Raw genomic sequence first — 19706 nt, 5'->3', positions numbered from 1 at the left:
CTACACTATGATGCAAAATGTGAAGATATTGCTTAGTTATTACTCGGGCCTTCTTCCACCTTCTCTGACTTCCACAACTAGGCATGAAGCTAAATCATCTTTAGCAAAGGCAAGACTTGATCCCAGTCCTTCATGTTTTCCACCTGAATGATGGGATACAATGGTGCCAAAATTCTAGTCAATCCAACACAGTATCTGAAAATTGTTGATTTGGAAAGGATCTACTTGCTGAGCTGCATAGCCAGGTTGACTTGCTGAGCTGCAGAACCCAAGCAAATGGGATCTTGCGAAGGTTGGTATATATTAATGGAAAGCCATGGTCCCATGGGGGGGTATCCCAGTTACAGATTGTATTTCAGGGAAAGTCCTCCAGCAAGACAACTAGCAGAAGAGATGCTCAGCAGAGCCCCCACGAGATAGGAAGGCCTCAAAGAAGCCACCGAGGTTCGTTCTAAACTGCCATATAACCCAAATTATCAAAGTAGATAATCCATGTTACATGTTTTGAACTGGATTGTATGACACTACACTGTCCTATAATCCAATTCAAAGCAGATAATCTGGATTTTATATGGCAGTGTAGAAGGTGCCGCAGGTATGTGTTCTGAGACTGGATCTACACTGCCATATAATCAAAGCTGATAATATGGATTCATAAACAGGATTATATGGCAGTGTAGATGGGACCAGAGGAAGTTCTATCTCCTTCCCTTCTAGTCTCCATAGCTTACAAACATGAGACGCCTGATTCCTTTGATCTACAAAACTGCAAAGTGTGAAGATGTTCCTAAGACAACGTTCAAGCCAAGGCCTTCCAGGGAGGGAATGGGATGCCCCAAAATGTGAATTGGCCTTGATCCCCGAGGCCATGGGTGTATGGATGGACTTGGGGCTCCAGGTAAGTATTCCCTCCATCACTTTGAGACCCAGCCAGCCTGCTCCAGGTATCATCAGATCAATACACCCTGAGTCTCCTCGGTCATTGGGAGATGTTGAGTAAAGAAATGCTTTCCTGGGCATCTTTTAATGGAGCCTGTGGTACCACAAGAGGAAATAATATGGAAAGAGTATGAATAAGAACCTACATTAAGAAAAAGATGAGTGTGCCAATGTGTTTCCACAGGCCTTTATTTAAAGTGATCGGTAGACACGTGAAGGGGGAACAGGGATGGCTTACCTAGGTGGACACAAACACTGTGTGCCCTGCTGAGAACACTTGGCACTCTTCCTGAATACATCCACTACTGATCGATCTTTCTTTCACCATATTATAATCTGGTTAAGATTTCCAATTGAATAGTCAAACTGAGGCCTGTGCTTTTTCGAAACACAATGGGGGGGGGGGGAGCTGTTGAGGCTGGCATCTCTCCCCCCCCCCCCCCTTAGCTATTTCCACATCTTCAATCAGGTATTGTGCAGTTCCTTGATGTTTCCCTAATCAGTTGTAGACTGGCACACAGTTCACAGTAGGATCAACAAGAGCAGAAGCCTACTTCTTCCAAGCCTTGCTGGCGGCAAACACGCTGTAGCAATCCCACACCAACATCTGCTTCTCCAGCCCTCTTTATGTCATCCCCAATACTGCTGCTGGTAAAAATTTTGCAGAAAACTTGGAGGGAAAGGGGCTTAGTGTCTGGAAAAACCCTTTAGAAAGAGGGGCTTCATCCACAGAGGATGTGTTAGTACTATTTTTATTGGTTTCCAAGCCCTGTTCCGGAATAACAACCATGAAGAAATAATGATAAAAAGTACAGGTGGACACCTTATTCACAATTCCCAAATGCAAAATTCTCCAAGATTGCCCAAGTAGGTGGCTGAGACAGTGACACAGTTGTTTTCTGATGGCTCGATGTCCACAAACTTTGTTGCACACTCTAAATTATTCAAGATATTGTTTGTCAAATGGACTTCAAGGCTGTATAAGGTATATATGAAACATAAATTATCTTCATGTTTAGACTTGGGCCCCACCTCCAAGATAGCTCATCATTTCTATGCAGTCATTCTGCAATTAGAAAGTCTGAAATCCAAAACACTTCTGGTCCCAAGCTTTACATTTAATGGCTATTCAACCTGTGATCTGCCTATGTTGTGTATCTGCAACCGCATCAGCCATGACGCTAGAATATTCGTGGGTGACATCACTGGGTTCCGAGCTCTATGTTGGCTCAACAGACTAGAACCCATTAAAGAAGGGACGGATCTTAACTCTTCAGGCAGGGTGTTCCACAACCCCGGAGGAACAAGAGAGAGGTCTTGTCTTCGCTACAAATCATGAATTGTAAACTCGCATCCTGTATTTCAATCTTTGGGTTGCTGTGAGTTTTCCGGGCTGTATGACCATGTTCCAGAAGCATTCCCTCCTGAGGTTTCACCCAGATCTATGGCAGGCATTCTCAAAGGCTGAGGGATCCATCAACCTCTGAGGATGCCATCCATAGAGGCAGTTGGTTGGCTTTTCAATACTTTCATATTTCCTTATGCACAAAGTTTAAGTCTGTGTGGAGCTTACTTTTAACTTTGGAAGCTTGGCGGAACTTGGGAAGTTGCTTTTCAGATCTAATAGTCATGGTTAGGTTGAATTTCTGAAATGCAACTAATATATTTATCCTTAGTTTAAAAAACAAAAACAAAAAAAAAAACCCTGCCTCTTCTGAATATAAAAGCAGGAGGCCTAGAATCATAGTTGGAAGAGATTCATGGGCCATCCAGTCAATCCCCTGCCAAGAAGTAGGAAAATCGCATTCAAAGCTCCCCCAATAAATAGCCATCCAGACTGTCCTTAAAGGCCACATTCTGTGAGACGCAGCCACATTCAGTGGCTTTCTCCAGGTTCAGTTGCAAGTGTTATGTGGGTGCTCACCTAAAAGGCTAGTGTAGATGCACCCTCATCTTCTTGATGAAGGCTACAAAAAAGGTACTGAAGTTTTCATGGACCTTGCTGATCAGGATCTCTCACATTTGCAGCTTCTTCGGAAACATGCAACGACGGAGCGAGAGGTTAGCTGCCCTCCAGCCGGTTTCCTACAGAGAAACAGGAGTCAAGAGGTAAGAATTGTTTATTTATTTATTGTATCAAAAATGAACGGAGGGTACATTTGTAATGTATTTTTAAAAACACACAGAGAGAGTTGAGAAACTTAGCATTATACTAAATGTCCTTTGAGTCGCCTACGTGCTGAGAAAGGCGGTATACAAATACACTAGATAGATAGATAGATAGATAGATAGATAGATAGATAGATAGATAGATAGCTGGCCACTTGGAGTGCCTCTGGTGTCTCTGTGAGAAGGTCCTCCATTGTGCATATGGCAAGGCTCAGTCTGTATTGGAAGAGGTGGTTTGCTCTCCTCCATACTCGCATGTTGTGGACTCCACTTTGTAGCCCCATTTCTTCAGGTTGGCCCAGCCTTCTGTATGCCCAGGGGCGAGAGGGGCAGAGTCCCTTCATTTGGTTGAGGTTTCAGGTTTCCTGCCACTTTTGGACTCTCACTTGCTGAGGTGTTCTTGCGAGTATCTCTGTAGATCTTAGAAAACTATTTCTTGATTTAAGGCATTGGCATACTGGCTGATATCTGAACAGGGGATGGGCCAGAGATGTCCCTGCCTTGGTCCTTTCATTATTGGCTGCTACTTCCCAGTGGATGTCAGGTGGTGCAATACCGGCTAAACACTATAATTTCTCCAGTGGTGTTGGGCATAGACATCCTGTGATAATGTGGCATGTCTCATTAAGAGCCACATCCACTGTTTTAGCGTGTTCCACACTGGGCATGCATACTCAGCAACAGAGTAGTGAAGCGCAAGGACAGATGTCTTCACTGTATCAAGTTGTGATCCCCAGGTTGTGCCACTCTGCTTTCGTATGATATTGTTTCCAGCCCCCACTTTTTACTTGATAGTCGAGCAGTGCTTCTTGTATGTCAGAGCATGGTCCAGGGTAACTCTCAGGTATCTGCGTGTGCTGCAATGCTCCAGTGGGATTCCTTCCCAGGTCATCCTCAAAGCTTGAGATGCTTGTCTGTTCTGAAGACAAAAAGCACACGTCTGTGTTTTAGATGGATTAGGAATCTGCTGGTTTTCCCTGTAATAGGCAGTAACCTAAGATAATCCATTAGGCTGATTTCTGTAAAACTCACATGGAAGGCCAGCTTTTATTTCAATGTATGTAGAACCTAACTCTGTAGATTTTGTTTTCCTCCATTAGTTCACACTGGGCATGCATACTCAGCAGCAGAGTAGCAAAGTGCAAGGACAGATGTCTTCACTGTATCTGGTTGTGATCTCCAGGTTGTGCAAGTCAGCTTTTGTATGATATTGTTTCTAGCCCCCACTTTTTGCTTGATAGTCGAGCAGTGCTTCTTGTAGGTCAGAGCACTGTTCAGGGTGACTCCATTCATGCCTCTTCAAATTCCACAGCACTGCTAGTCACAGCTGACCTCCAGTTAAAGCACTCAAGGGCCATGGCTTCCCAGTTCTCGGTGTCTATGCCACAGTTTTTAAGGCTAGCTTTAATCCCATCTTTATATCTCTTTTCCTGTCCACCAACATTTTGTTTCCCATTCTTGAGTTAGAAGTATAGTAAATGCTTTGGGAGACGGTGATTGGGCATTTGGACAACGTGGCAGGTCCAAAAGAGTTGATGGCATAGGAACATTGCTTTAGTGCTAGTGATTTTTGCTTCTTCCAGCAAGCTGACATTTGTCAGCCTGTCTTCTCAAGAGGAAACGCTGATGGAATCATTCCAGGAGTTGAGTATGATGTCCATGTTTTGCAGGCATAGAGCAGGGTTGCGAGGACAATAGCTTTATAAACAAGCATCTTGGTCTCACCATGGATGTCCCAGTCCTCAAACACTCTCTATTTCATTTGGGAAAATGCTGCTCTCGCAGAGCTCAGGCAGTGTTGTATTTTTGTGTCAATGTTGACTTTTGTGGAGAGGTGGCTGCCAAGGTAGCGGAAATGGTCAACATTTTCTAATAATACACCATTAAGCTGTATTTCTGGCATTGCAGAGGGATTGGCTGTTGACTGCTGGAAGAGCACCTCGATTTTCTCAAAGTTTAATGAGAGGCCTAGCTTCTCATATGCTTCTCCAGCGTCTCCACAACAGTAGAGAGAATAGAGGGGTTGGTGCTTCTGTTGGGGTCTTCCGGCACAGTTTAAGCTCTTACCTTTCACCAAATGCCCAATCACCATCTCCCAAAGCAGATACTATATTCCCAACTCAAAAACGGAAAACAGAATGTTGGTGGACAGGAAAAGAGTTGAGGTACAGTCATGTAAGCACAGTACTTCCATTGATCTATGAAGTCCACACACATGTGGCAAAGCAACAGAGTGTGGTCAAGACAACAAAAGGTGTTAATGCAGAAGAACCATGAGTTAGGAGAAGTTGCAGCAGTTTGCTTTTGCCTGAACCTTTTGCAAAGGGCAAGATTTCACCCTCCTCTCTGTGGAGATAATGGAGTGCAAACTAGTTTTGGACTTTGAAGTCAGTTGGCAGCAATTGAAGTCAGCCGAGAAGCAAAAGGGACAATGGGAAGAAGAGAGGAAAAAGTGGGGGTGACAAGAGGATGATTTGGGGCGGTCTCCGCCAAATCAGGGCAGCAGGAGGGTATGGGAAGGGAAGCAGAAGAAAACCTCGTGGTTCTTTTGAGCGTACAAACCAGGATCTTCTTTTGCAGGGTCTTCAAAAAGATCCACAGGAGAAGCCAGTCTTCTGCTGCTATGAGAAGAGTCTTCAAAGAGTATTACATGACAGACAGCACCCCTTGCTGTAGTAAGTGTATGTCCACTGGCTTGGGGTGAACTTGCCCATTCAGACCTTCAGCAAGGTTTGCTTTTCTGCAATTGGCCACTGCTGGGGTGGGAGAGAGTGGCTCTTCTGCCACTCGGACGGAGAGTCTAGTGTGCTAACAACAAGGCAGCAGGAGATGACAGGATCCCAACTGAAATGTTCAAAATCTTGAAATATGATGCTGTCAAGGTGATGCATGCCATATGCCAGCAAATATGGATAACACAAGAATGGCCATCAGACTGGAAAAATCAACTTATATCCCCATACCAAAAAAGGGAAATGCGAATGACTGCTCCAACTTCCGTACAGTGGCCCTTATTTCTCATGCCAGTAAGGTAATGCTCAAGATCCTGCAAGGAAGACTCCAGCAATACATGGAGCGAGAGTTGCCAGATGTTCAAGCTGGGTTTAGAAAAGGCAGAGGAACGAGAGACCAGATTGCCAATATTTGCTGGATAATGGAGAAAGGCGGGGAGTTTCAGAAAAACATCTATTTCTGTTTCATTTATTATTCTAAAGCCTTTGACTGTGTGGATCATAATAAATTGTGGCAAGTTCTTGGTGGGATGGGCCTCTCCTGAGGAATCTGTACAAGGACCAAGTAGCAACAGTCAGAACTGACCACGGAACAACAGACTGGTTCAAGATTGGGAAAGGCGTCTGGCAGGGTTGTATACTCTCACCCAACCTATTCAACTTGTATGCAGAACACAACATGCAATGTGCGGGGTTTGACGAATGCAAGGCTGGGGTGAAAATTGCTGGAAGAAACATTAATAACCTTAGGTATGCAGATGACACCACTTTGATGGCAGAAAACAAGGAGGAGCGGAGGAGCCTTCTAATCAAAGTGAAAGAAGAAAGTGCAAAAGCTGGGTTGCAGTTAAACATAAAAAGAGGGAGAAAATGTGGAGGCCGCGACAGACTTTGTATTTCTAGGTGCAAAGATTACTGCAGACACAGACTTCAGCCAGGAAATCAGGAGATGCTTACTTCTTGGGAGGAGAGCAATGACCAATCTTGATAAAATAGTGAAGAGTAGAGACATCACACTGGCAACGAAGATCCACAAAGTCAAAGCAATGGTATTTCCCATAGTCACCTACGGATGTGAGAGCTGGACCATAGGGAAGGCTGAGCGAAGGAAGATAGATGCTTTTGAACTGTGGTGCTGGAGGAAAGTTCTGAGAGTGCCTTGGACTGCGAGAAGATCCAACCAGTCCATACTTCGGGAAATAAAGCCCGACTGCTCATTGGAGGGAAGAATAGTAGAGGCCAAGATGAAGTACTTTGGCCACATCATGAGAAGGAAGGAAAGCTCAGAGAAGACAATTATGCTGGGGAAAATGGAAGGAAAAAGGAAGAGGGTCCGACCAAGAGCAAGATGGATGGATGGGATCCTTGAAGTGACTGGATTGACCTTGAAGGAGCTGGGGGTGGTGACGGCCGACAGGGAGTGCTGACGTGGACTGGTCCATGAAGTCACAAAGAGTCGGAAACGACTGAACGAATGAACAACAACAATGTGCTTTCTCTCTCTTTCTTTAGCTGTTTACACACACACACACAAAGGGCTATTGGCTTCCTCATTAGAGGGACAGTTAATCCACTGCAGGTTGGACATGAGCTCTACGAGGTGATGCTTCAAGAGCTCACTGTATATGGGTTTTTTGAGTAATTCATACTCACTAACACAGTTTCTCTTTCCTTGTAGAATTCATGTCTGGACCCAGGATCCCTGCGGAACTGTTCAATGAAAAAGAAACATTGTAGAAACAGTGATCCAAAAGAGAGTACACATGAGGTAAAGGGATTACCCAGTTGATGAGTGCTCACTTTGGGGTTGGGGTGATTTGCTAAAATGGGAAATCTTAATGGTTCCCGTCTACCCAATCTTGGCATAAAGTAATCACTAGAAAAAGCAAGGGCTGTAAAGTGAATTTGGCATGGGGTTATCCTTAACTAGTTTACCTGTCCGAACGCATCTCCCTTTATGAACGACCATGAAGACTAAGATCTTCTGGAGAGGCCCTGCTCTCAGTCCTGATACTGTCACAGGCACGTTTGGAGGGGACGAGAGAGGGGGCCTTCCCAGTGATTGCCCCCCAGCTATGGAACTCCCTTCCTGGCAATATTAGATCAGCCCCCTCCCTCCTGTGAAGACCTGGCCGTGGGACCAAGCTCTTGGGGCAATGCAATGTGGCAATGATAGAATGGTGTCCTGAGATGGTTTTTAAGTTACTGGTTTTAAAGTGGATAGAAGAGATTTTAATGTTTGTGTATATTTATGGTTTATGTCCCGGCATTGAATGTTTGCCATATATATGTTGTGCTCCACCCTGAGTCCCCTGTGGGGTGAGAAGGGCAGGATAGAAATGTTTCAAAGAAATAAACAAATGGAGTCTGAATTGGAAATGACACGGGGAGAAGAAGGGTTGTTCCCTTGGGCTCTGTGCCGGCAACAGAGAAAGAGCCCAGAGGAGTTGGGTAGACTGCGGCCACTCCTCATAGAGGAAGGAAGGAAGGAAGGAAGGAAGGAAGGAAGAGGGAAGAAGCTGGGGACAGCACGGAAAGATCATGGGGTGGGATCCCACAACCACCGACAGTAAGGGGAGAAAGCCTTACACAGGCCCACGGTTTCCCCTGCCACTCTCCGGCTTTTTGGCCTCCATGTGAGGTGGCCTTTAATATTCCCAACAATGCCCCTATTGCATTTTATAGCAATATTTGGTTTTTGTTGCATAGGCATTTAGTTATACCAGCCCAGGAGGAATTTCCCTAATTGTGAGCAGCTCTTTTGACTGTTTTTATCATTTCTATCTAGGGAAGAGAAAGAAGTTGTGAAGAAAAATCTGGAGAAGGAAATGGGTGCTTCCCGTCTGCCTGTGCCTGAGATGGGGATTTCTACCAACGCCATGGAATATATTAAGAAAAATGAAAAGGCAGAAATGGTAAGGGCATAAAGAGGAAAGAGAACTCCTATTATCCCTGTGCATGCTACAGTCTTTACTGGCATACACTCACTTGAGAACTTGACTAACAGCAACTTTGTATTTTGGCAATAGTGTGACATTAGGGCTGGTCAATTCGTTTCGTTAATTCGTAATTCGTTAAAAAATTCGTTAATTTTTGAATTACGAAACGATTACAAAACTTTTTTTTTAACCTGGAAGTGTTTTTAAATATCGAAACGGCAGGCGCCAAAAAATTTTGTATTTCCGTCCATTTCGGAAATACGTAAGATGGCCGCCTGCCGATGCTTGCTGGGAGCTCTCCTCTCTCGGCGCCAGCTGAGCAAGCGAGCGAGAGGGCGAGCGAGCGGCGAGCGAGAGGGCCCGCCAGAGTGAGTGCCTGTCTTCCCTCCTTAATAATAATTTTAATTTCTCCTCCCTATTCTACTAAATTAATAATTAAATTTAAAAAATATTTAAAAAATATTGAGAAAAAAAAGGGCGCCATCTTTACAAAATGTTTTGTAAATATTTACGAAATTTCGTAAATACCGAACTTTTTTTTTGGAAAATTTTGTAATTATTTTAAATATCGAAACAAAAAAAAAAACCCCAATTACAAATCGATTTTAGAAACAAATTTTTGCGTTGTTACCCAGGCCTAGTATTTTTATGTTTTACCTGCGTTCATTTTGACCAATATTGGTATGGAAGTATTTCTTGTAGTGTATAGGTTTACTTACTGGTGGAACTGGTCTCTCTTTCGGCTTGGTCTCTGGTTCTTGACGCTGCTTTGATGTTGTAGGTTCTGAAAATCAAGAAAACAATATCACTGCATTTGGAGTCCCCTTGACTGTACAGCTCCTTCCTTAGTCAGTTAGAAGAAGCTAATATGGCTGACCAGGCCTCAGAGGGACAGAAGAAAGCAGACACAGCTCTATCATGCCTAGGCCAAGAAGCTGGTGGAAATGTTTCTCACATGCCAACTGTCATTGTTCTAGACTCAGAGGAAGACAAGAACCATTATGTTATGTACCAGAAGCAGATGAAAAGTCCTCCATCCATTTCAGTTTCTGCTGCCATGACCTCAGAAGGAGAGAAGGCGGCAGTACCTACTGAACTCAATTCTCTACCTTTGCCTTTTGTTTCATGTCTAAATTAGACTGTAAGCCTGTAGATAGGGGGACTATTTTCTTGTTCTCTTAAAGCATCAAGTACTGTGCTGGCACATCATCATCGTCATCGTCATCATCATCATCATTTGCACCTGCATCTAGAATGCAAGGTGGCAATATTTCAAATTTTTGACTTTTATTCTGTCTAGATTGGCACACTTGAATTTTGCACCTTTCCTCAGCTCTACTTAAGAATTGATTGCACTACCTGAGTGTAGACCCATCCTGATTCTGTTTTTCAGCCATGATAACATTTTCATGTTGTTGTTGTTGTGATTGTGTTGTGTTTTTATCTGACTGTTTTTAATGCTGTTGTGTTTAATCTGTGATTCTCGGGCTTGCCCCCATGTAAGCCGCCCGAGTCCCTTTGGGGAGAAGATGGCCGGGTATAAAAATAAAGTTATTATTATTATTATTATTATTATTATTATTATTATTATTGTCTGCCAACCCCCGAAGTAAATACGTGAGAATAAAAGACACAACAACCAAGTATTTGGGTTCAAATTGGGCAACTTTTATTTAACGTTACCTATTTAAGTTCTTAGCCTAACTCAAGGGTGTCAGGAACTGGTGTAACCAAACCCAGGTAGTATCACTACCCGATTTAAACCATAATTTTCGGGCGTAGCACCTGGGTTTCCTGGTAATTAAACCCGGACCACCAACAAGGGAAATGAGTGAGGAGTCTCTTCTAAAGATCTTGCATCCAGACTCCTTCCATTTCAAGGCCATTTAACTTTACTTCACCCTTCAACTAAGCTGTAGGTGAGTGTTAACTTAATGGCCTATCACCCCTTAAGGGGGTGCCTTAGGTGCACACCGACTAAAGGATTTCCCTAGCTATTTTATGCTAACCTATTTAAGAGATAGTCCACCATTCTATCTAGCCCCTAAACAGTATAGGGTAGGCAACCCCCCCCCCCCCCATGAAATAGGAAGGGAAAAAATTCCTACCCGGTTCCACAGGCAACCTAGAATTATACTGTTAATGGGCGGGAGTGGTGGGCCAACTTCCAGGCGCAGAATGAGCCTGGCTGGGGGCTGGCCTGGACAAGCAGGCCATGCTCCCTAATCTTCTGGAAGGTTCCATTGGAACCCAACCCAGCCTCGTGGGAGGCAAACAAACTATTTTCCTCTCCCCATTTCACGGGGAGAGGAAAATTATTGTCTGCCAACCCCCGAAGTAAATACGCGAGAATAAAAGACATAACAACCAAGTATTTGGGTTCAAATTGGGCAACTTTTATTTAACGTTACCTATTTAAGTTCTTAACCTAACTCAAGGGTGTTAGGAACTGGTGTAACCAAACAGAGGTAGTATCACTACCCGATTTAAACCATAATTTTCGGGCGAAGCACCTGGGTTTCCTGGTAATTAAACCCGGACCACCAACAAAGGAAATGAGTGAGGAGTCTCTTCTAAAGATCTTGCATCCAGACTCCTTCCATTTCAAGGCCATTTAACTTTACTTCACCCTTCAACTAAGCTGTAAGTGAGTGTTAACTTAATGGCCTATCACCCCTTAAGGGGGTGTCTTAGGTGCACACCGACTAAAGGATTTCCCTAGCTATTTTATGCCACGGAATGGGCATAAGGGAGTGAGTTCCACAGGTGAGGGGCCACCACTGAGAAGGCCCTGCTCCTCGTCCCCACCAACCTCGCTTGTGATAGCGGTGGGGTCGAGAGCAGGGCCTCCCCAGATGATCTCAAACTCCCGGGTGGGACGTAGAGGGAGATGCGTTTGGACAGGTACGCTGGACTTGCCAAGGGCCACTCAGTGTGTTTCCATGGCTGAGTGGGAATTCATACCCCATTGTCCTGGGTTGTAATCCAATGCTAAAACCATGACACCACACTGACTCTCAAAAGTGTTGACTTACCATTCAGCGATTGGCTGAAGATGTCTGCTCTACAAGATGACATCCTAATATTAATTATAGCAATGCAAACAAAAGTAAATCCCACCCTCTTTAAACACAGGGATTTCTTTCCATTCCCATTTTTATTTTGTATGAAGTTGTGCCACTTTTTTTGTTTTGTTTTTCTTTTGTTTTGTGCTTTAGGCAGGCATGTGTACTAGCACATAAGCAAACGCAATTGTTTTTAACAAAGTAGTGAGTTAATCCCATTGTAAACTGCAAAGAACAATAATTAAAAACAAGCACAGGCTTTCTTTTTCCAATAAAATAAAATAAAATTAAGGACCGAGCCACTCAGTAAACAAAACATGCCTTTAATTTCTGTTCTCAAACAGCTTCACTTGAATCCCTTTGAAAGGGAGAATACAGACAAGGCAGTTGGATGGGTCCTCGGACTCTGTCCTGTGGAGCCCTTTGATCATCACACTTGGCTCTCAGGGTTTCTGCACTTAGGTTACTCACTGGAGGAATGAGAAAGCAGCAGCAGCAGCAAGGCCAGTTCACTTACAACAGCCCCATTCCCCCCTGCCCTTTGAACTGAATGAAGGGGGCTTGCCAAGCAAAATGTGTAAAACTCCCAGGTTCATGAAGCCTTTTATTGAAAACTTTTCAACAAGGACAACCCAGTTCTTTTGACGACTTCATGGTCCCTCAGGCTATTGGGGGGAGGGCGGGGGGGGGGGGGGGGGAGACAATAGTTCGAAAAAAACCCAATGAATGAATTCCTAACCACATTGCACATATCTTATTTGTAGAAAGAACAATATAATATTTAAAATGAAGTACAATGTTAACCAACATAAACTTCCCAGTATTTCAATGGGAAGTGTGGGCCTGTTTTTGGCTAATGAGTTAGTCAAGTCAATTTGGATTGTTGTTGTGTGCCTTCAAGTCATGTGAGACTTGGGGTGATCCAAAGTCTAAAGTTTAGGGGCCGGTGCTGGGTCAGTTACCTTGGAGGGCCACATCCGTCATGCGGACCTTAGTTTGGGGATCTCTGTTCTAGGGGAGGATCTGGCAAGCCATTTCTGCGTATTCCTAGACTTAATTTCTTTTTTTAAAAAAAATCTGCAAGTCAATGTGTGATTTAAAGGCACACACACATCACAAATTATTTCAGATCTTGAATTTTAGTGATACCACCTCCTTGTAAGAGACTGGGGAATTTCAGAGATGTGGTCTGTGCAGAGTATGATTCTCTGACAACAAAGGACAGAAAAAGAGAAGAGCCAAAGCTCTAACTAATTCAGGATTCTCTTCGCATAATAATTAACCGGTAGACAAGAGAAAAGATCAGTCCTGCATGTCAAGGAACTACTGATAACCCATTATCCACACATTTGTTCCACCCTCTTCTACAGCTAGTGCACATCTTTACATCTTGTGACAAACTGCATTCACTCTAGAGTGTAGGTGCATCCTAGCTAAAAATATTGAATGGTCTTCAAAGGCAACCCATGTAGAACTTGTTACAGTAATCCAAATGGGATGTAATTAGGGCATTTGTGGTTGTGGCCAGATCAGGCATTTCAAGGGATGGGTGCAGCTTGTGCACAACCCTAAGTGTCCAGAGGCACTTCAAGCCACTAAGAAATCTAGGCTGCAAGGTTCACAGCTGAATTCAAGCACCTCTTCACACTTGGTGCCCGAATTGCTGAGCATCGTCATGAATCACGATGACCCCAGCAATTCCCATCCAGGGGGCATGGGGACCTGTCGGCCTGCACCATCCCGCCTTCTCCTCTACCTCAACACACATTGAGAGCCACTTTAAGTCAGTCAAATCCATCTTTCCTCATGGAAAGACAGGAAGCCTCCCATCATGTGACACTGAAAAATTGGGGTGGTGCAGGAGGTCCCCCCCCCTTTCGCCATGGAGCCACCTTGGAAGAAATTTTACTGTGTAAGATGGGATCTGGTGGACTTTGTGGCAAAAGTGGAGAAAAACCCTGTCCCTACTGCCAAAAATAAGCCTGTGCGAATAGGAACCAACAGCTTACTCAAACTGAAACCTGCAACAAGAGTATAACCCCATCCAAAGGCTGAATCCCTATTTCCTGATTTACTTTTTAACTGACTAAAAATCTCCACTTTGTTTAGTTTTGATTGCAGTTTTTGCCATCATTCACTCCATTGTTGACAGTAAACACGGTTTAGCATCAAACAGCTTCTTGGAGTTAGGTGGAAAGGAGAAATAGATGGGAGTACAATCAGTATGCTAGTGGCATTGAACCCCAAACTCTGAACAACCTCTCTCTGTGGTTTCATGTAAATGTTGTTGAATAGAATAGAGGTCGAAACAGGCCTCGGAGATCAATACGTTTACAGGATTCACCACAATTACTGCCTGCTGGACCCATCCGGGAAGGAACACAGATACTGTAAACAGTACCTCTAAGTTCCATCTCTGTGAGGTGGCCAAAAAGGACAGTATGACCACTGGTACTAAAAGATATCAAGAGGGCCAGCAGAACCACACACACATCCCATCCTGTTCCCAGCACAAGTCATCCAACAAGGCAACCCAAGCTGCAATGGCAATATTTTGAAATTGACAGACACTGCAAAAATCTGAAAAGTTTAAATTTTCACATGCATTCCAGTTCATGTAAGGTTCGGAAAGTGCAACTTTCTCTAAAGAGACTGTCCCAAACCCAAGAAATCTGTCCTTCCTGAGCCTGCGTTACAGAAAAAACATTTTTTTGACTGACCAAAAAATCTTAAGAGGTGTCTTGGGTAGGAAACAACCAAGGTCAAGCATCCAAGGTCTAAACATTGTTTTATTTCCATGGAAGCAAATAAAATAGAAACCTAATGTTGGAAAGAATCCCAAGGGCCACCAAGTCCAAACTCCTGCCAACACAACAACCCACTGCAAAAGTTCCCCTGAGAAGTGGCCACCTGACTTCTGCTTAAAAGTCTCCACTGAAGATGCTGAGCTTGTCTATTTCACTGCCATATAGCAAATAGTTTTATCATTAGGATCTTTTAACCAATCTGTTTTTAATGATTACATTATTTTAACTACTTAGCTTGACTGGATATTTTTGTTATAATATTTATTTTTGTTATAATATTTATATCTGGCAGTGGTCTTGAGTTAGCTTCAGCAAGCTGGTGATATTGAACCAAAACCCACCTCATCATATGTTCGGTCGCAAATCTCAGAAGCACTCTGGGTCACTGCCGGGCACCAGGAAGCCATGCCATATGCCCCACTTTGCCGGGCTCCTCCAGCAGCTCTTTACACAGGGGGAAGTGTGGCACGTGCGTGGAGCATGAGGCTTCCTCCATTGAAGGAATTGCAAGGCGGGAAGCCTCCTTCATTGCTAGGCAGTGGCAGCGGCATGCTGGTTCCACCCTTCTTCACCCACAGAGCAGACACAATGCCACGTGATCAGAGTCGGCCAGCTCCATGGGCGACAGGGGCTAGATCAGCCCCATATGATGAGATGGTATGATTTCACATAGGTATCAAGTAGCATGGAGGCGGTGGAGAGACATTAATTTTGGTACAAATAATCAAAAAAATACATATGCAAATAACAATTTATGCTGCCTTCCCTGTCAGCAAGCCATGTGAAGGAGGGCAAAAGAAACTAGGCAGTGAAGGAGGACAATAAAGGACCCGGCTGGCCCCGCCAAGCATTTACTGCCCTTCCTTATCCCCAACCTTGCTTGAAGTGTATCTGGGTTGCTGGTTTTTTGCACCTTAATCTGCCTGCAGACTTTTTCTTCCAATAGGATGGGTCCTCTGTATCCACAGATTCAATCACCCACAGCTTGAAAACCTATAAATCTCAAATCTTGACATTGCCATTGTATATAATGGACATCATGTTACTACACCCTTGTAGATCACAGGATTTGAGGATCCACTCCAGCATATAGTGAGACCCACTCTATTTGACTGAAGGTGTTTGATTATGTCAGTGGTTCTCAACCTTTCTAATGCAGCGACCCCTTAATCCAGTTCTTCATGTTGTGGTGACCCCCAACCATAAAATTTTTTTTGTTGCTACTTCATAACTATAATTTTGCTACTGTTAGGAATTGTAATGTAAATATCTGATAGGACGTATTTTTATTAACTGGATCAAATTTGGCACAAATACCCAATATGCCCAAATTTGAATAGTGGTGGGGTTGTGGGGGGTGGGGGTGGTGGTGTAATTTTCTCATTTGGGAGTTGAAGTTGCTGGGATTTATAGTTCACCTAGAATCAAGGAGCATTCTGAACTTCACCAATGATGGAATTGGGCCAAACTTGGTACTCAGAACTCCCATGACCAACAGAAAATACAGGAAGGCATAGGTGGGCATTGACCTTGAGTTTTGGAGTTGTAGTTCACCTACATCCAGAGAGCACTGTGGACTCAGACAATGATGGATCTGGACCAAATTTGGTACGGAAACTCAATATGCCCAAATGTGAACATTGGTGGAGTTTGGTGAAAATAGACCTTGGCATTTGGGAGTTGTAGTTGCTGGGATTTAGAGTTCACCTACAATCAAAGAGCATTCTGAAACCTACCAATGATAAAATTGGGCCAAACTTCCCACACAGAACCCCAATGACCAACAGAAAATGCTGTGTTTTCTGGTGGTCTTTGGCGACCCCTCTGGAACCCCATCACAACCCCCCCCCCAGGGGTCCTGACCCCCAGGTTGAGAAACACTGGATTATGTACTTGGAAGAGGTGTGTCCTAATTGTTACTGCTGTGGTACAAGTGATCCTCCATATCCATTAATTTAACCATCCAATATTCAAAATAAAATATGGGTCACATAAAAATATCTTGGGCCAAAAGGTCTTGCAAGCTGCCAATTAAGAAGCCCTGGTTTAATGTCTCAAAACCAGCAGAGAGTCTTGTGTAAAACAGGACAGGGTCTAGCTCTTCAACCCACTTCCACAGGCTTAGGCTGAACTGCAGCAGTGCTTCCCCAAAGCCATTTCATGAGGACCAGACTGTGAAGTGGATTGGAGAAACATGTGGAAACATGTCCCTCCTAGGCAGGCACAGACTCATTACATCACCTACGGAGGTCCCCCAGCTATCCCCCAAGATCTTAGGAGATGATGGTGGAATCCTTTTGTGCCTGCCTACAGGGCCCAAGCCAGGTGTTTCTTTGGCCACCCCTCCGCTCTACCAGCCACAGAATGGCTGTTAGCTTGAAAGATAACATCCAAGGTTAGGCAGGATCTGCTGCTTTTCAGATGTAGAGAAAGATAAAGATGGTGCTTTGGATCCTAAGTCCTTGGAAATACTCTTAACTTTTGATAGAGTGTAATTTCATACCAGAATCAGATATAATTTGGATTGTATGAATGTGAGCTGATCTTGGATTGAGTTTTCGTCTGTACTGCAGGTTTCTAAATAAAACGGCTCTTCCATGGGGTTCACCTATGCAGTTTCAATGGAAAGAGCAGAACACAGTAAAAAAGGTTAAGTACTTTTTAAAATGTCTATCTGGGTACACTTTACTTCTTCTGATCAGATTATTCAACTACCATTCTCTGCCGAACATACACTTAAACACTTTATCAATGTGTATTTCTTGTGCTAGGTTCCTCTAGATATGTAGTGTAATTACCAATGCATGTCATTTCAGGCAGGTACCTCTGGCTTGGAAGCGGCTGAAGAGAACATCAGTTTGCCCAAACTAAAGGCTGCTTCAGAAGGTGAGAACTACTACAGACATCCCAACCGATGAGAAACTGTGAAATGATTTCCGCAAAGTAACACACAACTCTTAGCTTTTTGCAGATGTTCCTGCAAACAAATATTACAAGGTAATAAATAAAGACTACTCCTTTTGTAATAGTTTTTTTTAGCAGTTTATAGAATCATACAATTGGAAGAGACCTCGCAGGGGTTGAAAATTTGGGGGGGGGGGGTTGAAAATTTTGGGTGTGGGGTTGAAGCCTTCCTCCTAGATCACGCTGAAGCAAAGAGCACAGCAGGGGGCAGAGCAGCCTTCAAAAGCCTGCATCTCCGCCCCTGTCAACCACCTCCACCAAGTCTGGCCTCCTTACTGAGAGCATTCAACACCCCCCCCCCCCAACTTGGTTGCTTTGCTACATCGGCTATTGCTGCAAGTAATGACAGTGTGAATAAATTGTGGAGACCAAAGTCCACTGATTGTGGCAATATGAAAACAACCAAATTAACTAAATGTATATATTACACATACAAATATCAAAAAAACAGGACTGCCACATTCACATTAAGTAGAAGCAACTGATCTTCTCTTGAAATATAAAACACAGTCTTCGTGTGAGTAAATGTCCTGTTCTTTATTCCATATGAGTTGACTCCAGTGGTCACATGAATTGACTCCAACCTACGACCGGTTTTGACTCGCAAGAGCCTTCATCAGGTGGTTGGGTCTACAAACAATGCATGTCATGAATACACACATACAATTGAACAATTTGTTATATCAAGTTTGTAAGAATATATACAGACACTCTACTTACTCAAATTATCACAAAAAGCTCAACTTTTGAGGTGAGCAATTCACCTAGTGTCTTCTGGAGGGGTGGATCTTAAGCGGACATAGATTACTGCTTCTATTCGGGATGTAACAAGAGCGTGGACCACTGTGGCCAGATCAGACTTCCCAAGGTACGGGCACAGCTGGCGCACAAGTTTTAATTTGATTTGATGCCCTGGCAGTGCCTGGGGCAATCTTCTGTTGAGAGGTGATAAGATGTGCCTGATTGTTTCCAGTCTGTTGTTTTGCTATTGTAATTTTAGAGTTTTTTTTAATACTGGTAGCCAGATTTTGTTCATTTTCATGGTTTCCTCCTTTCTGTTGGACTTGTTCACATGGTTATGGATTTCAATGGCTTCTCTGTGTAGTCTGACATGTGGCCGGCATGACTGCATGGAGCGCCGTTAATTAAGGGGATAATTTCATCAAAGAATTGTGTTCGCTTAGCTGGTCTGAATCGCTGACGTTTGTTGTGCATGTTCTATAAAGTGCAAAATAATGCAGCAAGACATTGGGGGCCCTTCCACACAGGCCTGTATCCCAGAATAGAAGGCAGGAAATCCCACATCTTGTGGACTCAGATATTATGGGATTTCCTGCCTTGATATTCTGGAATATAGGGCTGTGTGGAAGGGCCCAGGGACCTCTGTAGTGTAGATGAGCATCTGCACTGTAGAATTGGTGCAGTTTGATACCGCTTTAACTGCCGGGCTTTCAGTTTGGGGAGGAACGACTAGAGAAGGCCCAAGGCTTCATAAGACAACAGCTCCCAGGATTCCACAGCATTGAGCCATAGCAAGTGGTGTCAAACTGCATTAATTCTGCAGTGTAGACGCACCCTAAGATGACACATAGTGTGTAAATGGAAGTATGGGATGCTAAAATACAAGTAAATATAGAATTCAATGTGACTAAGGAACTGGATGCCAAATGTCTGTATGTGCTTTCAAGGTGGGGGTCGTCTACAGCAAACGTTGGCTGATTTTGCCACTGGTATCCATTATCCTACCCAAATCATGACCAGGAATGACCCAGCTTAGCTTATAAGATCAGGCAGGGTCTGGTGCCATTAGGGTATTATTTAGGCCCAGATAATAAAATATTATAAATATAAAACCAGCTGAGCCCAAACGTTCCCTTACTTTGTATACGCGCTCAGAGTGAGACTACACATTATTCCTTGTGAAGGTACTGGAATATCTGTCAACAAAAGGGATTGCATTTTAAATACTAAATTAGTACAGAGGCAGAATTAACCTAGAAAGAAGCATCATTCAACAAGGTTCGGCAAATGTTTTATTCAAAACTGGTGGTGCAGCAGGTTAAACTGCTGAGTTGCTGAACTTGGTGACCG

The sequence above is a fragment of the Anolis sagrei genome, chromosome 1 (assembly GCF_037176765.1).
Source record: "Anolis sagrei isolate rAnoSag1 chromosome 1, rAnoSag1.mat, whole genome shotgun sequence".
In the NCBI taxonomy this organism is placed as follows: domain Eukaryota; kingdom Metazoa; phylum Chordata; class Lepidosauria; order Squamata; family Dactyloidae; genus Anolis; species Anolis sagrei.
This window is presented reverse-complemented; position numbering follows the sequence as displayed.